The sequence below is a fragment of the Drosophila subpulchrella genome, unplaced genomic scaffold (assembly GCF_014743375.2).
Source record: "Drosophila subpulchrella strain 33 F10 #4 breed RU33 unplaced genomic scaffold, RU_Dsub_v1.1 Primary Assembly Seq15, whole genome shotgun sequence".
Lineage (NCBI taxonomy): Eukaryota > Metazoa > Arthropoda > Insecta > Diptera > Drosophilidae > Drosophila > Drosophila subpulchrella.
In genome coordinates, this window is record NW_023665489.1 from 3,280,097 (window position 1) to 3,292,983 (window position 12,887).

Sequence of the window (12,887 nt, forward strand, 5' to 3'; positions counted from 1 at the left end):
CTTTTTCCATTCCCATTCTGTTTGACGAAAGTCATACCGAAGCTACATTAAAATGTCTTCGAAAAACTTGTCGGCTTGGCAACACAAGTTTAAATGTTGTTGTGGAAATGGTGAATTTAGACCCGAATAAGACTCGCTTACTACAGCCGTGTAAAATTTTAATAGCTGAAATGCAAGTTCAGAATTTTCTGGAAATAGTGTTGAAATGCAGCACACAGTTTTCAGAAAAAAAAGCATAGATCACGTCACATTAATCATTTTAAAGCTTTATGGATAGAAATTAAAATAAATAACTTTTGGACGTAAAGTAGAGTATTAATTTTTTAGATTTAATATAAAAATCACTGAAATAAATACAACAAGCATTATTTCTATTTCATTTCAGTTTCGCTGCTGTTGTTGTGGCGTGGGTGTCTTGCCGTGGAGGTAACCCCTTCAATTGAGAAAATGCCACGGGAGAGATCCGATTCCGATTGCGCAGATGGAAGCAGGTCAAATGGAGTGGCCATTCACCAATGAAAAATACCTTCGCCTTGCATATGTAAAAACTCCTAAAATACCGAATTGTGGGATTATAGAGTGAAGCCAGATTTTCTTTTTTCGGTATTCAGTATACAGTAGTCCGATATTTTTTCTTTTGGTATTTTTCAACATATAAATATATTTGACAAATATATAACTGGCATTTGCTTGGTTAAGAAGGCGTGGTCACATTAGCATTTGAACGTTAACTTCAAACGTTATAACTCAAATAGCTTGAACAAGCTTTTTTAAATGTTCGAAGCTTTTAAACTTTCTAGCTGTTTTAGTTTTTGAGATCTCACAGGGCTAGATTGACTCGGAATCTTTGAGCAATAATGCCAAGGAGAATATGTGTCTAAATTCCCTACAAGCAAAAGGGAGATATTTCTATCGCCTGTCGTCCAGAAGTCACTTGTTAGTAACTTCTGCGCGATAGAACACATTTTACAAAAACAAAAAGCGTCGGGATCGCATAGAAGTAACTTTTGAGACACTTAGGGGTGATACAAAAACAAAACAAGGAAGAACGCTATAGTCGAGTACCTCGACTATCAGATACCCGTTACTCAGCTAAAGGGACCAAAGGGAAATGGAGATATGCAAGCAGCAAAGAGTGATTGAAATGCGCCACCTACCGGCGGTAGACAGATTTAAGCGTTATGAGCGTTCGAGTGGGCGTTGCAAATTTTTTATCTAGCATGAAAGAAGGAATGTAACAGGTACAAGGAAGCGTTTCGGACCCCGTAAAGTATATGTATATATTCTTGATCAGGATCATAAGCCGATTCGATCTAGCCATGTCCGTCTGTCCGTCTGGATGAACGCTGAGATCTCGGAAACTATAAAATCTAGGCTATTGGGATTTGGCATGTAGATTCCTGAGCTTCTTGCGCAGCGCAAGTTTATTTCAGCAGTGTGCCACTCCCACTTTAACGCCCACAAGCCTCCCAATACTGTGGTGACTACAAATTTTTTGTTAGAAAAAAATTCTTAACTGAATGTATTAGTCTCGTCAATACCTATCGATTGATCCAAAAAAAGTTTGCCACGCCCACTCTAACGCTCACATACCGCCCAAACCTGTGGCGCCCACAATTTTCATGCTAGAAAAAGATTTTAACTGAAATTTATTAGTCTCGGTAATACCTATCGATTGACCCAAAAAAAGTTTGCCACGCCCACTCTAACGCCCATAACACTTAAATCTGTCTACCGCCCACATAACCATATATTGAGATAGCGGGTAGGTGCCACATTTCAATCCAACTTTGCTGCTTGCATATCTCCATTTCCCTTTGGTCCCTTTGGCTGAGTAACGGGTTTCTGATAGTCGAGGTTTGTTTATATTGGACTGTTTTTTTTGCTACTCAACATTTTGTCAAGAAATAGGTCTAGGTCTAGGCACCGACGATGCTAAGCTACTTGCCGCTGGACTGAGGCTTGCATCAGGCCAGTACAAGGCGCTTATTCTGACGATAAATATGCCAAACTGACGGGACTTCGTGGGACGGCAAAAGAATAATTCATGGGGGCACGTCTACCGGATATGCCGAGGCGGGAAAAAGACAGCCGATCTCGGATGTCTTTGGTCGAACGGCGCGCTTTTCGCAACCTGACACGACTGCGCAAATGCTATATTTATCATTCTTTATCAAAAAGAGTGCGCCCACAAACGTATTGAAAAAGGACAACTTTGAGCAAATTTCTTGTAATCATACTTCTTGTCCCGAACATACAAGAATACAATTTTATAAGTTTTTGTAAGAAGAAGGCTTTGACTTCAGCATTTGAAAATCCTCTGTTCAGTAAGGTGGTGCGGTCCAGCTAAGCAAAGATGTCCTTAAGCAGTTAAATTTGTATACTCAGTACTTGAAACACTTTTTTAAGGTAACTTTTTATGACTTAAAGAGTTTGAAAGTTTTTTATCGAGAATCAATGCGGAAAAACATGGTAGAAGGCCGTCGTATGTTGATCGTCAGCGAGGACGATCTTTCAAAGGACTGGCTACTCCGGGAGACCAGAGCGATCGGCCCACCATTTAAGAGCACCTCCTGTATACGCCACTTTTGCTATATTAATGATTGTGGACTTCAGAGATTGTTATCTATTAAAACAAGAGAGGAAGTTTTTTCAACGATATGCTTCTTTTATTTTGCAAGCGGGTGTAAAAATTTATAAAATCATTACATAAATATATTTTCTTGTATTTTCAGGGCTTAAAGGATATAAAAACTTTAGATTAAAAACAAAAACAAGAAAAACAAGCATAAAATGGTTGGAGATAGGCAAATGCGTAGGTTAGCTAAAATAGAGCAGGAAAAACTAAAACAGCAGTTGAGAATTTCTGCAGGAGTTACAAGAAATGAGAATAGTGTAGAAAGAGTAGAAGAAGTTGGAATTACAATGGAAGTAGGTGATTCGAATACAGGGCTTGATTACATTATAGTTGAAGACGTAAATCTTTTACATTCGCAGGAAATGTTAGTGACCATGATAGTATTTAAAGCATAAGCCAACAAGAAATTGTGCAATTGATTTGGTTACAATTCCTAATTAAGCATAATTTAAAAATAGAGCCATTTTATACATTTAAGTGCTCTAATAAGCCCGATATAATGATAAATGGGGGATCTTACTTGCATATCGGCTTAACAAAGCAACTAAATAAAATAGCTGTCTTAAAAGATATTTCGGATTACTTAAGCATTGATGTAAATATTGACGGACTCCCGTTATTTAATAGTTCCCGTGCCCAGTTGTGGCCCATTTTAATTAGATTAAATAATATTAAAAATTTCCCTTTTTTGCCAATAGGAGTTTTTATGGGGTATAATAAACCCCTTGATTCTGATGAGTTTTTAAATAAGGAGTTGTCCGACACATTAAAAAACGGGGTCACCATATTAAATAAACAAGTTTTTGTAGAATTTAGAGCAATTATTTGTGATGCACCTGCAAGAGCTTACGTGACAGGCACGCCTGGTCATACATCCAGCCATGGATGTACAAATTAATTATGTTTTAACGTACAGTACAAAGTGTGAGGATCCCATTTCAGACGAAGATTTTCGTGCTAGAAAGTATCCTAGCCATCTTGGCCAGCTTGGCGTGTTAATGGTAACACAAGTTCCCCTTGATTGCATGCATCTGGTAAAACTGGGTGTCATGCGAAAGTTTTTACAAAGACTTTATAATAACAAAGTCGTAGAAAAATTGACCAAAATTGAAGAGGAAACTATTTCGAAAACATTAACATCAATGAGTAAGTATATTCCAAAAGAGTTTGCACGCAAGCCGAGAACATTGTTATACCATAAAGAAGCCGTCGAGAGATATCGGAAGAGTTTTCTTTTCTGTCTTATAGCCGTACTACCATGGAAGTCTTTCGCAGAGAGATGTGGTAGATGGGCTAGAAGAGCATGACATATACTGTTGTGTCGATATTTTCTCCTCGGACCTTGAAAATGTATGGTGGGGACACGCAAACTTCTCAACAGGCCGTACCAATATCCGCAGCTGGTCTCCAAGGTGAAGAGTCTCTAGTCGATAGAATAATGTAGGTAAGGGAAGTCGGCAAATTAGATCCGTAACTTCGGGATAAGGATTGGCTCTGAAGATTGAGATAGTCGGGCTTGATTGGGAAACAATAACATGGTTTATGTGCTCGTTCTGGGTAAATAGAGTGTCTGGCATTTATGTTGGTCACTTGTTCCCCGGATAGTTTAGTTACGTAGCCAATTGTGGAACTTTCTTGCTAAAATTTTTAAGAATACTAATTGGGTTAAACCAATTAGTTCTTATTAATTATAACGATTATCAATTAACAATCAATTCAGAACTGGCACGGACTTGGGGAATCCGACTGTCTAATTAAAACAAAGCATTGTGATGGCCCTAGCGGGTGTTGACACAATGTGATTTCTGCCCAGTGCTCTGAATGTCAAAGTGAAGAAATTCAAGTAAGCGCGGGTCAACGGCGGGAGTAACTATGACTCTCTTATGGGGAACTGGAATTTAGGGGGGAACTGGAATTTAGGTGTGCAGAAGGGGAATATTATTCTTTAATTCATAAGTCATATCCTCGGATGTGCAGAAGCGGAATATTATTCTGTAATTCATAAGTCATATCTAGATTCAAGTCGACTCAAAACCTCCTCGTGGTGTTCCCCGGTAATGTTAAACAGCTTGCTTTACTGTTTAACAGCCAATTTGAGCGGCGAATATATTTATATTTAAATTTACATATTGGAACTACAGAATATAATATAAATAGGCCTCGGATACTCGTGGAACATTCGATGACGACTCGACCCCCTGTGGATCTCTTCCCAGGGGATGCCCAATATGAACCAAGTGCAGAAGCTACTCCAGTCGGAGTGCCATGTACAATATGTGACCGGTCCTTTACAAGCAAAAGAGGACTTGGTGTTCACATGAGATCTCAACACCCAGACGAACTTGATGATCTTCGTCGACGTGTTGATATCAAGGAAAGATGGTGTGAGGAAGAGAAGATGATGATGGCGAGAAAGGAGGTTGAGCTCACGGCAAATGGTGTAAGACACATAAATAAGCAACTAGCGGTATTTTTCACGAACCGTAGCGTCGAAGCAATTAAAAAGCTGAGACAGAGGGACGATTATAAGGAGAAATTGAGCAGATAAGGGGGCAACCTGCTCTCGTCCCAGAAGTTGCAAATCTAACCATACGGCGCTGCCCTAGTAATAGTGAGCAAAACCCCCAAGTACCAACATCTGAAACGTCTCCAATCACACTATTAGAACGGTCGAACAGTGGAATCTTGTTGGCGCTACGCGGGTATAGCCCCGTAGTTTGTCCTTCCAAATGGAGAGCCCAAGAACTGCAAACTATCATTGATAGGGCGCAGATCGAGGGGAAGGAAACCACTCTCCAGTGCTTATCCGCTTATCTTCAGGGAATTTTTGCGACACAGGGTGCAAGACGCACGCTGACGAGGCCAGCACGGCGGCCTCGGAATAGAAGAGAAAGCAGAAGGCAGCAGTACGCTGTCATCCAGCGGAACTGGGATAAGCATAAAGGAAGGTGCATTTAGTCAATACTTGAGGAAACTGATGAGTCGGTAATGCCAAACCAAGAATATATGGAACCCTATTGGAGAGAGGTAATGACTCAGTCTAGCCCAAGCTCTTGCGAAAACATAGTGACAACTCCAGTTCACTCGCTTGAGAGGGTATGGTCCGCTATTACAAAGCGCGAACTTAGGAGATCAAGAGTCGCATTATCTAGCTTTCCGGGGCCTGACGGAATAACTCCAAAATCTGCTAAGGAGGTTCCGTCAGGCGTTATGCTTCGCATAATGAACCTAATTCTATGGTGCGGTAAATTACCTCGCTTTATCCGACTAGCCAGAATCATCTTCATTCCGAAGACGGGGACGGCAATGCGACCGCAAGACTTTCGTCCAATATCGGTGCCATCAGTCTTGGTAAGACAGCTAAATGCAATATTGGCAACCCGATTGACCTCATCAGTTGATTGGGACCCGCGTCAGCGGGGCTTCTTACCAACAGACGGATGCGCCGATAATGCGTCGATAGTCGACTTAGTCCTAAGGAGTAGTCATAAAAGCTATAGATCTTGCTACATAGCCAATCTGGATGTAAGCAAGGCATTTGACTCTTTGTCACATGCATCTATATATAACACCCTAAAAGCTTATGGTGCACCGAAGGACTTCGTCGACTACGTACAAAGTTCGTACGAGGTTGGTGGTACTAGTCTCTGCGGAGAAGGTTGGAGTTCAGAGGAATTCGTCCCTGCTAGAGGAGTGAAGCAGGGTGACCCTTTGTGACCTATTCTATTTAATCTGGTCATTGACCGGTTACTTAGAGCCTTCCCCAACGAAATTGGTACCAAGGTTGGAGCTGCCATGACAAACGCGGCCGCGTTTGCAGACGATTTGGTCCTTTTTGCGGAAACTCGAATGGGGCTTCAACAACGGCTTGACAAGACAGTTAGCTATCTGGCTACTGTTGGACTCACCCTTAATGCTGACAAGTGTTTCACTATCGGTATTAAGGGTCAGCCGAAACCGAAGTGTACTGTGTTAGATCCACATACCTTCCAAGTAGGCTTGAACGGGTGTCCGGCATTGAAGCGAACTAACGAGTTGAAGTATTTATGTATCATTTACAATGCAAACGGGAGAGTGAAGTGCAACCCAGCCGAGGAAATTGGTCCAAAGCTACAAAGGTTGTCACAAGCTCCTCTTAAGCCACAACAGAAGATATTTGCCCTTCGAACCGTCCTTATCCCACAACTCTACCACAAGCTTACCCTTGGGAGTGTGACGATAGGTGTGTTACGAAAATCCGACAAATTGATACGATTCTATGTGCGTAAATGGCTAGATTTACCACCGGATGTGCCAATAGCATTCGTTCACGCCCCCCCAAAGTGTGGGGGACTCGGGATTCCATCACTAAGATGGATGGCTCCTATGCTTCGACTAAGACGATTGAGCAATATAAAATGGCCTCACTTCGAGCAATCCGAAGTGGCCTGTTCTTTCTTCGAGGAAGAAATGCAAAGGGCCCGAGATAGGTTGCTAGCGGAACAACATGAAATGCATACACGTTCGGCAATAGAAGAGTATTGGGCAAATAGATTGTTCGTGTCTGTTGATAGCAACGGTCTCCGTGAAGCGGGCCATTATGGTCCACAACACGGATGGGTCAGTCAACCCACGCGTTTGCTAACAGGAAAGGAATATAGAGACGGAATTAAACTGCGGATAAATGCCCAACCCACGAAGTCTCGTACTACGAGGGGAAGGCACGAATTGGATCGACAGTGTCGTGAAGGATGTGATGCTCCCGAAACATCAAACTACATCATGCAAAAATGCTATCGCTCGCATGGGAAGCGGGTAGCTAGACACAATGCGTAGTAAATCGAATCAAGCGGGGACTTGAGGAGAGAGGCTGCGTGGTCATTGTTGAGCCAAGTCTGCAGGGCGAGTCCGGCCTGAATAAACCCGACCTGGTGGTACTCCGACCAAATCCCATTGATGTGATTGACGTTCAGGTGACAACTGACGGACACTCTTTGGACGATGCGCACCATCGCAAAATCCAAAGATACGATACCCCGGACATAAGACGCGAATTGCGGTGCAAGTTCGTAGCGACAGGTGACATAGAGTTTCACTCTGCCACAATTAATTGGAGGGGGATCTGGAGTGGTCAATCCGTAAAACGGTTGATTGCGAAGGGCCTTCTAAATAAATATGATAGCCATATCATATCTATACAAGTAATAAGAGGTAGTCTTGGCTGTTTTAGACAGTTCATGTATTATAGTGGATACTCAAGAGGCTGGACGTAGCTTATGCCCTTGGTTCAAATATATATGCCTGCTGCCTAGGCACACCATCAATTAGGCATAAACATCGCACAACAACAGCATGTAAGGATGATTTTAGTACGTAGGCGTTGTGGAACCCTCAATGTGAAGAAGGTTCAGATAGAGCAATGAATCGTACATAACTAGACAAACTGAGACCACACAAGGTGTTGGCAGACCTAGTAACTTTTAAAGATTTCCATACCTTAGCGATCAAAAAAAAAAAAAAAAAAATAGCCAAATGCCTCGTCATCTAATTAGTGACGCGCATGAATGGATTAACGAGATTCCTACTGTCCCTACCTACTATCTAGCGAAACCACAGCCAAGGGAACGGGCTTGGAATAATTAGCGGGGAAAGAAGACCCTTTTGAGCTTGACTCTAATCTGGCAGTGTAAGAAGACATAAGAGGTGTAGAATAAGTGGGAGATATTAGACTTCGGTTTGGTATCGCCAATGAAATACCACTACTCTTGTTGTTTCCTTACTTACTTGATTAAATGGAACGTGTATCATTTCCTAGCCATTATACGGATATATTTATTATATCTTATGGTATTGGGTTTTGATGCAAGCTTCTTGATCAAAGTATCACGAGTTTGTTATATAATCGCAAACAAATTCTTTAATAAAACGGTGCATTTATGTATTTTTGATTTGAAAATTTGGTATAACTCCAATTACTCAGGTATGATCCAATTCAAGGACATTGCCAGGTAGGGAGTTTGAATGGGGCGGTACATCTCTCAAATAATAACGGAGGTGTCCCAAGGCCAGCTCAGTGCGGACAGAAACCACACATAGAGCAAAAGGGCAAATGCTGACTTGATCTCGGTGTTCAGTACACACAGGGACAGCAAAAGCTCGGCCTATCGATCCCTTTGGTTTAAAGAGTTTTTAACAAGAGGTGTCAGAAAAGTTACCATAGGGATAACTGGCTTGTGGCGGCCAAGCGTTCATAGCGACGTCGCTTTTTGATCCTTCGATGTCGGCTCTTCCTATCATTGTGAAGCAAAATTCACCAAGCGTTGGATTGTTCACCCATGCAAGGGAACGTGAGCTGGGTTTAGACCGTCGTGAGACAGGTTAGTTTTACCCTACTAATGACAAAACGTTGTTGCGACAGCATTCCTGCGTAGTACGAGAGGAACCGCAGGTACGGACCAATGGCACAATACTTGTTCGAGCGAACAGTGGTATGACGCTACGTCCGTTGGATTATGCCTGAACGCCTCTAAGGTCGTATCCGTGCTGGACTGCAATGATAAATAAGGGGCAATTTGCATTGTATGGCTTCTATACCATTTAAAGTTTATAATTTACTTTATAAACGACAATGGATGTGATGCCAATGTAATTTGTAACATAGTAAATTGGGAGGATCTTTGATCACCTGATGCCGCGCTAGTTACATATAAAAGCATTATTTAATACAATGACAAAGCCTAGAATCAATTGTAAACGACTTTTGTAACAGGCAAGGTGGTATAGACAGTTTTTATTGTATAGTGGGATTGTAGCTCTTAAAGATACAGTCAGAAAAGAGCAATATTATGCATTTTTGTTATTACATTGTGCATATACATTGCTCTGCTCTGAAAAACAACGACAACGAAATGTTCTCATTAGCCAAGAAATGTTGAATGTTTTCGTTGAAAATTTTCCATCGTAATATGATCACGGCTTACTACATATATGCGAAACGATCACAGTAGTCGGAGATTCGATTAGTGGTTTGTCCTACGCATTTGAAAATTATTTGCAAACTCTTAAGCGTTTTGTCCGAAAACCCACACAAATTCTGGCCAAATAAATAGAAAAATTAGCGAGGGTTCCCTACAAAGAAAAGAAGAACAGCAGATAAAAATAGAAAAAAAAAAATATTAAAAATGAAATATTGCATACTGAGCGGGACTAGACCCGATAATTTTTGTTTTGTGCAGGAAATAGTTCCAATTAAAGTGAAATCCTTTATAGAAGAGGAAGGAGAAATATTTATTTTAGGTAGAAAATTTTCTGAGCTTTTAAGTTTTTATGATGAGCCTATTAGTTCATTTGATGTGGGTATATGTGAAGGAATTTTAGAAAAGTTTTCAGTTTCACAGCTTAGTAGGAAAGCCGTAGGAATTCCTCTCAAAAATAGTATAGTATTAATTCCCATGTTGCATTTTTCTTAGGTCTAAAATGGGAGGTGTTTAGTCCGTAGGCGTTTTATAAACCGAATCGGGCATATAACAGCGACGGCGCTCTTTATATCTTTTGAAGATTCACCTTCCCGGTTCGAAAACCGAAAAAAAACGTTATTTACTTTTTATTTTAATTATATTTTATTTTTATTATTTTATTGTTTGTTTTATTTATTTCTTATTTGTTTATTTATTTTATCATTTATTTATTTGCTTCCTCTTTTAATTCTATTTTATTATTTTATTGTTTGTTTTATTTTTATTTATTTCTTATTTGTTTTATTATTTTTCATTTTATTTCTTTATTATTTCTTTATATATTATTTTTTGGAAGTTTTAAAAATTAGTGCCCCGAATCGTTTTTGCCTTTCCACGAGCGGTATGTACAATATTTTTCTTAATTTTTCTAGTTATTAACCATTTAAATTTTTTAGAGGATTCCCAGAGCGCCCGGCTGGACAGTAAGTTTTCTTTTAAATTTGGATAATAATAGTAATATTTTGTATTTTTCTTTACATGTTATTTATAGATGGAAAAAAAACATAGAGGAGCTTCTGGCGGAAGTGAGGGGTATCCACCAAGGCCTCAATGCCCTTGGCTCCCTAACCGCCTACGTAAGGCAGTCGGGCAAGGTGGATACCAAGATAGTCGAGACCATGGAGCGCTCCTTCCCTCTATGCACAGCCGAGGACCTCCAAGGGATCGACACTAAACTAGTGGACGGAAATTTGGAGAACTATGTAAGTTATATTCTTGTTTTTTAATTATATTTATTTCGTAGTCGAGGCTTTCGTTCTTAGCTTTACTTCTCCATTTTTTAAAAATATTTTCTTATATTTTTAGACAAAGCTGATGGTAACGCTACTTAAAAATGGAAGGCTGAGCCGTTCCATACTAAACGTGCTTTCAGAGGACCTTGTTCTGTCCCACAATTTGGAGGGGGGCCAGAACAAGAGGAAGCTCAAAGCTTACCCAAACTTCGTACGCGCCTTGCTAAGTAAGTTTTTATTGGGGCCGAAAGTAACAATTGTTTGTAAGTTTAATTTTTAAAAAACTTTTGGGACTTTTACTTTAAATGCCAAAAATAACATATCTTTTATTATAAATAAAAACTTACAAATAACGATTACTTTCGATCACTCGTTTTTATTCTCGTCTCGTTTTATTTTTAAAACTAATTTTTTTTTCTAATACCAGATGCAATCGCTCTCGGAGCATCCCGAAAAAGCGCTGCAGAAGGCATTGCGGTGCGTGAAAAATTTGAGTTGCACCAAAGAAAGGCAACGCCGGCCCCAGGTGCTGACGAGGAGGTGCCAACGACCCCGATAACACAAGGAACTTCCGAGCCCAAATTTTAAAATAAATAAATAAAAATAAAAAAATTAAATATTATATGCTTTAAATTTGTTAGATTGCGTGGAATGTGCCAAGAGTGTTGTGGGCTTCCAAAGTTCGGCACTCATATATCTGAACTACATCTACGCATATGTATATTTTTATACCAGTTACTCGTAGAGTAAAAGAAAATACTAGCTTCGTCGGAAAGTATGTAACAGGCAGAAGGAAGCGTTTCCGACCCCATAAAATATATATATTCTTGATCAGGATCACTAGCCGAGTCGATCTAGCCATGTCCGTCTGTCCGTATGAACGCTGAGATCTCGGAAACTATAAGAGCTACAATACTGGGATTAGGCATGCAGATTCCTGCGATCCCTGCGCAGCGCAAGTTTGTTTCAGCAGAGTGCCACGCCCACTCTAACGCCCACAAACCTCCCAAAACTGTGGCTCCTACAGTATTCTACATGCTTGAATAAAAATGTTAACTGAAATGTATTGGTCTCGTCAATACCTATCGATTGATCTAAAAAAATTTGCCACGTCCACTCTGGTGGCGCTACACTCATAAAATTAATTTTCTAAATGCTAGAAAAATCGCCCTAACATTAAGACAAATCGCCCTAAATATAGGAAAGATCGCTATAGAAAATATGTTTTAGGGTTAATTTTTCTCAAATTTCTATTATGTAGGGCGAATTTTTCCGAGCATATACTTTTAATATTTTCTCATATTTAGGGCAAATCGCCTTATTTCGTAGAACAAAAAATCATCAAAAATCGCCCTTGAAACTAGAATATCGCCCTTGAATTTAGATTTTCGGTTGCCTAGCGGTCTAATGCGTTAAACTTTCAAACTCATTTAAATGCCGTGAGTTCGAGCCTACGAAGAGTCAACATTTATTTTTTTTTTGTGCAAGTTTTTAGAATTGAATTCATAACCAATTTTGTGTGCAGAGGCAAAAACAATTTTAGAACACGTCAAAATAACAAATAAAAAATATGTATATTACATTAAAATAATAGTTTTTTAATGTATTTAGTCTAATTGGGTAAAACAAAACATAATTTGTTGTCGTTAGTGAGAATATTTCTTAGAATTAAATTGAGAATTTGTTTTTAGAAAAAATTGAGATATGCACCCTGCGCGTCGCCTAGAGCGATGCGTCTTCGGTGCAGCGGTAGTGCTCTCGACTGCGAACCCAGCGGTCGTGAGTTCGATTCTCGCTGCGACCACGAAGTTTTTCTAAAGAAGTAAGTTGTTTTATATTAATGTTTTTTCCCTGATTCTGTTTAACTACTACTACTACTACTACTTTTCAGTTCATATTGACTCTAATTAGCAGTTTATACCAACATGCGTGGAGCGGCCAAATAATAACCTCGCTCTTTTCTCACCCTCTGAAATTATAGTGAAAAAAGGACACTGAGTCAAATAATTCTAAAAAAAAATC

At 39.9% G+C, this 12,887-nt stretch overlaps 1 pseudogene; it reads left to right on the forward strand.

Annotated features, from left to right (window-relative positions):
- LOC119558931 overlaps positions 1–11,453 on the forward strand; it is a 46,764-nt pseudogene extending 35,311 nt beyond the window's left edge.
- The last annotated feature ends 1,434 nt before the right edge of the window (positions 11,454–12,887 follow it).